This window comes from Vigna unguiculata, chromosome 7 (genome assembly GCF_037176805.1).
Source record: "Vigna unguiculata cultivar grain cowpea cultivar isolate G323 ecotype 2 chromosome 7, ASM3717680v1, whole genome shotgun sequence".
Classification (NCBI taxonomy): Eukaryota; Viridiplantae; Streptophyta; class Magnoliopsida; order Fabales; family Fabaceae; genus Vigna; species Vigna unguiculata.
This window is the reverse complement of record NC_140798.1, coordinates 42229785-42239657: the sequence shown is the minus strand read 5'-3', so window position 1 is coordinate 42239657 and position 9873 is coordinate 42229785. Positions and strand designations below refer to the sequence as shown.

Sequence of the window (9873 nt, the reverse complement as noted above, 5' to 3'; positions counted from 1 at the left end):
CCTGACAGCCACAAATTTAACTTTCATTGCCGTTAACAAACTGCTAGATACTCGCATATAGGAAACAAAACGAAATCACTCGAATGAAAATACCACTTACCATGTTGGTAATCTTTTCTCAAAGCCACAGTATGATATTTTAATACAAAATCACTACTTTGGCAACCTACAAAATGTACACATTTTTTTAATATAAAAAACAGTACATATTTTTGTTATATAAAACTAAAGTAAAGTCTTTCGAACTAATTCCATGGATATAAAATCCAATTCTTTACACATTCATTTCTTTTCTTAAATATGAAATGATCACTGATGAAACAATATTTGCAAATTTTAATTGGGAGATGTGAACCGAAATTTTACATTTGTGCAAGCAAGGATGATTTGATTGAAATATTAACTGTTTTTGTATTGGTTAACTATTTTTTTGGTTTTTAAAATATAAAGTGATTTTAGTTGCTGAATCTATTTCAAAGTTTGATGTTGTTAGGTTTCTAAATTCAAAAAATGTATAGGTGTAGTCTTTTTCATCTCATGACTAAACGGTAAGTCATACTAACTTTTCTTTTATGGACATGTGCTCTTATAGACGTTAACACGAGACTTTTTTTCTTTTTCTAACTTTTTTTTTTGTTTTCTCCTTTAAATTGCATTATATTTTAGGATAAAAAAACATAACCCTTTTTGTATTATACATGAACCTCAATATTTTGCTATCATTCCCAAGACGAAAGGTTTAAACGAATCATTATACGGTTTTTTATGCATAGTGATAAGTTTCTTTTTAATAGTCTTTCTTATAGATACTTTTAACAATAAAAAAGTAATAACATTTTATTAAAAACATTTAGATAGATAATCTATAACATATATAATTTAATTTTAATTATAAATTTACTATTGCTTTTATAAAGTTTTTATAAAATGTTGGTAGAGAAATTTATAGATTGTACGTCTCTTTAGTTGGACGAGCTATTACTTTATAATAATTGTATACTTAGATAAAATGCATTTACACATGACATTCTTATTCATTGTATTATTTTGCTTTCCTTAACTTATAACAGAGGTTTTCAAATAATTAAAAAAAAATTAATTAGTCAAGCAATTAATTTAGCATTTGATCCAAAATGGTGATGAAGTGATTTTTTTTTTATCAGCAATGAATGAATAAATCATACCAGAACACTTATTAGGTGCTTTAACCCTTTTACAAAAAATACATACTCTGTATAAAAGATGCAAAAGGTTGACATCAAAACCATACAAAACAGGATAGCCAACAAAATACCTAAAATCCAACAAGTTAAAATTGCAAAAGCAGGACCCATACACTCCTGGCTCAAATTACAAGCCCAAAACAGATACAATAAATCTCATTGTAAAAGAATAGACCAGACTACACATATAGTATAATGAACCCAATGATCACTAAAGCCTTTACTAAACCTATTTTAGATGAAATATCACATAGACTTTAAACATAAAAGTGGAGAAAAATACCAATCACTATATGAAAATTTTATTGAAAGAATTTTATGTTTCATCCAAGTTCAAGTTATCACTTGAACAAGACCAAATATTTCTTCAGGATCAACTTTCCTTTGCTTGATGATTACTTCATTCCTATGTTTCCAAATTTCCTCCAGAGTTGTTAATCACATGTCTCTCCAAACTACTTTTTACCTAGAATTAAGTATTACAATATATTAGTGTTTAAAATTCTCCCTAACTTTAATATGATCTACAAAAGGAGAATGAGTGGTCTATACTTTCAACACTTACTAGACATATTTCCCATAAATTATGCTACATAGTGAGTGACACCTACCTTTTAACTTATTATAAACGATATAAAATTTTTCAAGACTTATTATTTTGTTTGGTCCAACATTTTTTTTTATTTTAATCACGTATTAGACGGTAACATCATACAAATTAAGTATAGAAGTATTCAAATTTACGGTACATTCTTTTTTTTTTTTGACGATCCAAAATTATTTGGGTGAAAAAAAATCTACATCACACTTCTTTTGATAATATGTACAGAAGTATAAATAAAATTTTTGTGGCCTGTGTCACCGGAGAAGATTCTGCAGACAAATAGATACATACGTATACATATCCTCTACTACGTTTATTTATTTATTTTTTCATTAAAACTAAAGTATGTTTAGTTCTGAATTATAACATATTGTTAAGTATCATGTAAAGTAATCTTTCAAAATACTTTATGTTTTTTTACCTGTTTTACGTATATCCTTGTTTAAGAAAAATATACTTATTTATTTTATTAAATATATCCATAAAAAAACTTAAAACAAATTATATGCTGAAGTTAAAATAAATTATTCATTAAATATTTAATCACTTTGTTTCAATTTTTTTATATAAATTTAATGACAAATTTTAAAATGAATATGTCAAAACTAAAAGATAATTATATTAAAAAATAATTCATCTAATACAATTACTTCCTCTGTCACTTCACACACAGACACACCAAATCAATGATAAGTTGATACTCAAAACAAACAAGAAGATATAGTGAGCCGTTAATAAAACAGTTATCTATCACGTTATGTAATATAATGTCTTATCTAATTAAGACTTTTTCTTAATACTTTGAATTATTTTTCATTTCTCTATTACATTATAATTTATTCCATAATTAAAGTTTTTACTTTTTAAAAATAAAATATCATGATAACATTAATAATGTTAACAGATGGATTAATTTGGGAACTTGAATAGGTTTTCTAGAAGAAAGTAGGATGGGATGATGCACGTTTATAATGTTTTGAAATAGGCACCGATTAAATTCCCGTTGAAAACGTTTATACCTAAGCCTCCAAAGCAAAATAGGGCACTGATCAACAACATAGATCGCGTCTATTTCTTGTTTTATTCGGATAATTTTACTTCACTTAAATTAAATTACTGTTGTAATTGATATTAATTATTTTATGATAAAAAAAATAAGTGAATCAGGTCACAATTTAACATGGTGTTTAGATTATTATATTTTCAAATAAAAAAAGTTATTCTGATATGATTGATGACGATTATAATTTTTGATTTAATAGTTTCTTATTAAAAAAAATGTTTTAACGTTTGATATTTTTGACTTTTGACATTTGTCCAAACATCAATGTTCTATCGGGTGACGTCAAAATAACGTAAAAAAAATAGAAGACATCACTTGAAAATTATTATGAAATATAAAAGCAATATTTTTTTCAGCAAAATATTTAATACAGTTATATACACACAACTTAAACTTTAGCAATTATTAAACCCATATATTCTAAATTTATTATAATAATATTAAGTTGACCCGCCCTGATACAGGTAGCAAAAATAAAGTGGTATATATTACAATTTTAATTAAATCTTGTTCGTTCATGCTTTTTTATTTGAAAATTCATTGAATTTAATTTTCAATCAAATTACTGTTCTAAGAACGTCCAAGTGTTTTATCTAGTTCATCAATTAAAGTACTTTTGTTTTTGGAAAAGAACAAAGTCATTTATTTCACCAATAATATAAGTAATTTATTATTACAAAACGATCGCACAACACTATAATTGTTTGCTACAATAATATTTTTTATAATTTAAAATAAACTACAACTTTCTCCTCTGCTCATCTTACCTAAAGTGCTTTAAATCTCGTCCATATCTTTGGATCATCTTTTTGTACTTTTTGCTGTTATCCCTCTTCGCCGTCTATTAAAAAAATATTTTTATGTAATTTTATATTTAAATAAACAAATTAATTATTTTATAGATTTAGATATTTCCATATAAATTTTTACTTTTATTGATTATTTAAAATATTTTTTTATTTAAGTATTTTTTTTTTACTTTTTGTTCTTAATGGAATAATATATTATTACTCTCTTTTTTTTCGTTTTTAATTTTAACTCACTGATTAGTTCTTTCTTTCTTTTCATAATTTCTTTTAATTGATCAATCAATTCATTTTTAGTTTTTTCAATAGGCTCAAATACTTTTTTGATCTTCATTTTCATAGTATTTATTGCGGATGACCCTCACTTTGACAGAATGTTTAAAATGGTTTCATTTTTACCGAATGTTTAAAATGGTCCTCATTTTCGCAATTCGTATTTTATTTGGTCCTTTTTTGTAACGTCGTTTAAATCATTAACGGAGCATTGTACAAGTGGGGTACAGTCTGTATTAGGGTGTGTTACGTGTACGGTTAACGTAAATTTATTTTTTTAATTTAAGGGAAATTTTGCAATTAGGGAAATTTCTTCATCTTCGTCTTTCTTGAGCTCAGATTTGCAGAGGAAGCAATTAATACTTGTCATTTCATCATTGGATTGCAGAGATATAACAATAAGGTATCTGTAAGCATTAATATTTAACTATTTAATTGTTAACATCACTCTTCCCCAAATTGTTGGGTGTGTGATCCTAGCAACCTTCCACATGAATATCTTTAATTTTTTGCCAGAAAATCTTTTTCTAAAATTTGCATACAGATGTCTCATACAAAATATTAGCTGCAACTGCAATCCAATGATGAAATGACAAGTATTCGCTGCTTCCTCTGCAAATCCAAGCTCAAGAAAGACGAAGATGAAGAAATTTCCCTAATTGCAAAATTTCCTCTAAATTAAAAAATTAACCTTAATTAGCCATATATACAGTATATGTAACACACTCTAACACAAACCGTGCCACCTGTACAATACTCTGTTAATGATTTAAAGGGCGTTACAGAAAAGGACCAAATAAAACATGAATTGCGAAAATGAGGACCATTTTAAACATCCTGTCAAAATGAGGATCATCCCCACTAAACACTACGAAAATGAGGACCAAAAAAATATTTAAGCCTTTTCAATAATAGTCGTCGAAGATGGAAAGACGGATATTTTATCCTATTTATAACAAAATCAAATAATAAGTATTTAAAAAATTATTATTATTTACATTCAACAAAACGAAATTTCACTTAAAAGTATTCAAAATTTACAAAAATAATTAAAATTTAATTAAGCTCAAATATTTATGTAAGTATAATTTTGTTTAAATTTATTAGAGACTTTTATTTCAAAGTAAAATATTCATCAATTTTTTTCCAAATCACTAACCATTATTTCTTTTATATTTATTTTATGTTTGATTTTTCTTTTGAAAGTTTAGAAAGTCCTTTTTCTTGCGTAAAATAACTGTACATGAAGTAAAAGCTTCAAAAGAGTCTTAAATATGTTTGTTTTAAAACAATTACCTTAAAGGTAGCAGTGTAAATTATTGACAAATTAAACAATATTAATTTTACTGTTACAATTTAATAATGTTAATAAATATATTATAAGTGAAATAAATTATTAACAAATTAAAAAATTGCTTTAAAACAAAATACATTATTTTACTAAGTATATTAAAAATTGCTTCAAAAGACTCTTAAAAATATTGTTTTAAAACAATTACCTTAAATGTAGTAGTGTAAATTATTGGAAAAAAAATTAAAAAATAGTAAGTTTACTATTAAAATTTAATAATGTGTCTGTCGTAGTAGTGATAAAAAAAATTAATATTAATTTCAAAAGCTTTAAAATAAATACATTATAAGTTGGTATTATTTTTCTAGTTCATGTGTCTGTCGTAGTAGTGATAAAAAAAAATTATCAGAAAAAGAAAAAGAATAGTGAAAAAATAAAGTGTGATATTCTAGATGGCTGGTCTGTGTATATTTTAACTGAATACGTTAACCGCGGATTCACAGAACATGTACTCCCACGTTTGGCTTCTTTATTATCCGAACACGGTGACGGTGAAGACCTGATATTTGTTGCTTTTGCATATCGCGTTGACTACAAACATGACGACAATGATTGCGTTTTTCTCACACCTTTGTTTCTTTCTTAGTTGCAAATTTTAACTTCTAAACATAATTAAGCTATGTGGACAAAACTACAAAACAAAAACCGACCAAAAAAATGGACCAAAAAGGGAAAATGTTCAAACATGTCGTGATGGTCAAAAAGTCAACCCCGAGGAAAAGAAAAACTAGTATTAAAAGCAGAAGCTTAACAACTCGTTCCTTTCATAGTCAAAAGCCAGCCATCAATTCTTCTATTCAAAACCATCTCATATAAATACAGACATCACTATGTCCTACTTCACAACACAACCACAATCTTAGAAGCTCAAGTATAACTAAGAGAGAGTGAGAGAAATGGAGTTCGTAGGGCTCTATGGGGTTCTTGTTGCCTTCTATATCGTACTTTGTCTCTTCTTGTTCTTCATACTAACTTTTTCTTGGTGGGTTTTCCCTAACCAAAAACTTAAGATGCTTAAGAAATGTGGGTTGGAAGGGCCAACCCCTAGTTTTCCACTTGGAAACATTGAAGAGATGAAGAAAAAGAGTATCATTCAATCTTCAGTTGTTTCCTCAAATCTCCCACACGATATACACTCTTACGTTTTCCCTTACTTCTCTAGCTGGCAGAAGTCACATGGTAGGTTTCCTATATGTCATGTATATTATTCATGTTCATATTATTGAACAGAACATAATAACTCACTTCTCGATCGGTCATAATGAGGTCTTGTTAAGTATGCATTTTACTTTTTGTTGTGTAGGTAAAGTGTTTGTGTACTGGTTGGGCACGGAGCCATTTTTGTACATTGCAGAGCCAGAGTTTTTGAAGAAAATGTCGACAGTGGTGATGGCCAAAAGATGGGGCAAGCCAAGTGTGTTTAGAAATGACAGAGACCCTATGTTTGGGAGTGGTTTGGTCATGGTTGAAGGCAATGATTGGGTTCGTCACAGGCACATTGTTGCTCCCGCATTCAATCCCATTAACCTGAAGGTATCTCTCCATTACATTTTATTTGATTTTGGATGTTTGTCTCGTATAAAATCAATGTTTGGTGATTCTATTATTCTTTTGATGTTAATAAGCACGCGTCTGATTAGTTTTGCATTATCTTGTGTTATGTGATGTATAGGGAATGGCGAACATGATGGTTGAATCTACGAATCAAATGATTGATAGATGGGTTACCCAAATAAACTCTTTCAACCCCGAAATCGACGTGGAAAGTGAGATTATAACAACAGCCGGAGAGATCATAGCAAGAACAAGTTTTGGCATGAAAGATGACAATGCGAGAGATGTGTTCGACAAATTACGAGCCTTGCAAATGACCCTTTTTAAGACCAATCGATATGTGGGCGTTCCCTTTGGCAAGTATTTCAACGTAAAGAAAACCTTAGAGGCCAAGAAACTCGGAAAAGAAATCGACGAACTCTTGTTGTCCATCATAGAATCTCGGAAGAAGTCACCGACGAAAAATGGTCAGCAAGATTTGTTAGGTCTGTTGCTGCAAGGAAATCATGAGGTTGATGGCAGGTCAGGGAAGACGTTAACATCGCAGGAAGTTGTTGATGAATGCAAGACATTTTTCTTCGGAGGCCATGAGACCACAGCACTTGCCATCACGTGGACCTTGCTGCTTCTGGCCATGCACCCAGATTGGCAAAACCAGTTGAGAGATGAGATACGAGAAGTGATGGTGGTGGTGACAAGCTTGATATCACATTGCTCTCTGGCTTAAAGAAGGTACGTTCTTTGATGCTTTTATAATATTTTGTCCATCGATATTTATTCTGGTATGATCCTGTGCAGAAAACTAAAAATCTCTTTGACCAAAAATGCAGATGAAGTGCGTGATGAATGAAGTTCTAAGACTGTACCCACCGGCACCAAATGTGCAGAGGCAAGCAAGAGAAGACATAAAGGTTGATGATGTAACAGTGCCGAATGGAACGAACATGTGGATAGATGTGGTGGCGATGCATCATGACCCTGAATTGTGGGGAAAGGATGCGAATGAGTTCAGGCCAGAGAGGTTCATGGATGATGTGAATGGTGGATGCAAGCACAAGATGGGGTTTTTGCCTTTTGGGTTTGGAGGGAGAATGTGTGTTGGTAGAAATTTGACCTTCATGGAGTATAAGATCGTGTTAAGTCTTGTTCTCTCTAGGTTTAGTTTTAAGGTTTCCCCTGACTACAAACATTCACCATCTATTATGCTCTCCCTCAGGCCTAGTCATGGACTTCCACTCATAGTTGAGCCCCTTTAGACATTCAACCCAATTTTTGTGGACTCTCGTAGTGACAGTTCATTATGTTCAGCCTCGTAGATTTCAGAAGTTCATCAATTTTACAGAGATGAGACGTGTAGACATTCATAATTAGGTTCCTTAACTCGATTGTTCATACAAGGTTAGCTGTATGGGTTTGTCAATGTTGGGAATCACTGAGAAATTTTGAGGTGGTGATGGTGAAGCTCTGTAATGTTTTTGCATCAACGTCACTACCTCTGCTATGTAGATTCAATTTCTGTCTTAAGTTCAGCAATCTCAGATCACTCCACCACAATGATTTATTCTTAGTAATACCCTCTTCTTTTAAGAATCTCCATCATCTGTTCTTAGATTCTACAATATTTTTCCGTAAATCTTGTGTTTCTGTTTCTAGTCTCCATTTTCATTTGACTTATTGGTCCTAATGTCTTTGTCCAATTAATTTCCCATACCAAATTTTAGCTTGGTGTTAGCTATGACCTTACAATCTAGTTCATCAAACATTCCGGAGTTACGGAAAAAACGTGTAAACATATAGATACTCGTAAGTTCAAAAGCATAAATAAGGATAAAAAACATATTCATCAAAATTTGAACCTTAATGCATCAACTATAACAAGATTTATCCACACTACAAATTTAATACACAAATTTGATTTTCAATTGATTCACATGCCAGGTCCAAACTCCTATCGCATAAACCAAAAGTTAACATTATATTTAAATGCTTAAAACCAAAACTATTTCAAATCCAAACTTGAGAAGCATGACCAAACTTCACAGTGTACCACATGCAAGAATACTTCTAACCTCTATGTTTCTTAATCTAGAATTCCCAGCCCATTTTTTGTCATAGCCTTCCTACAAGTAGACTTGCATCATGCATGGTTGATGGAGTGAGCATGGTTGCAGAAGCTCGAAATGAGATTAGAAATGAAGTTTCCACTCATTCAAATTCAAACTCTCAGGATTTGAAAGTCAAAAGAATCATGTTTCTAGTGTGACTTGCCACGACAAGGTTATGCTTAGTTATGAAGTCCAGACACAAATACGGACAAGAATATGACACGGACACGAACATGAAGATACGACTAGATTGAAAAACATAAGACACCGAATACGACATACATATACATATTAGTTTCAAACTTGCAATTAACACATTGTCAACTAAAACAAAAATAAATCTAATTTATCTATCTAATATCCAAAAAGGTAAAAAATAGTGATCATATAATATTTTTTCCTTATTTTTATAATCATAATAAAAACTGATGTAATAAATTTACAAGTTTATGAATTTTTTTAGAAAATCATTGAATATAAGATTATTAACATTGTGTTGTAGTAATGTCAAAATCATATTAAAAACAAAACATATCTTTTAAATTGGACACTTTATTGATATGTGTCGTACGAGTGTCGGTGTCCTATAAATGTCGAACACGGGACACATCATTCATGAGACATGTTTGGGCTTCATAAATGCTTAAGAGTGCATAAGGAGAAGCCTAATCTTATTTGGAGAGCAAGCTAGCACATAATTAAATTAAGTTAATCATAATTTTATCCTCCACACCAAAGTTCATCTTTCTAGGCCAAAATTAGACTATTAGATTCAAAGTTCAAAACAACCCAAATACAAGATCCAAAAAATCTTATACTACTTAACAAAAAATACAACTTATAAAATAAATCTATTATATATATATATATATATATATATATATATATATAATA

The 9873-nt window shown here is 29.9% G+C and overlaps 1 pseudogene across 1 annotated transcript; it reads left to right on the top strand.

Moving 5' to 3' along the window:
- Positions 1 to 6149: 6149 nt before the first annotated feature.
- On the top strand, positions 6150 to 8441 carry LOC114190548 (cytokinin hydroxylase-like; annotated as a pseudogene). The gene is made up of 4 exons (XR_014996581.1): positions 6150 to 6499; positions 6624 to 6853; positions 6993 to 7606; positions 7705 to 8441. The product of XR_014996581.1 is annotated as a cytokinin hydroxylase-like (transcript).
- The last annotated feature ends 1432 nt before the right edge of the window (positions 8442 to 9873 follow it).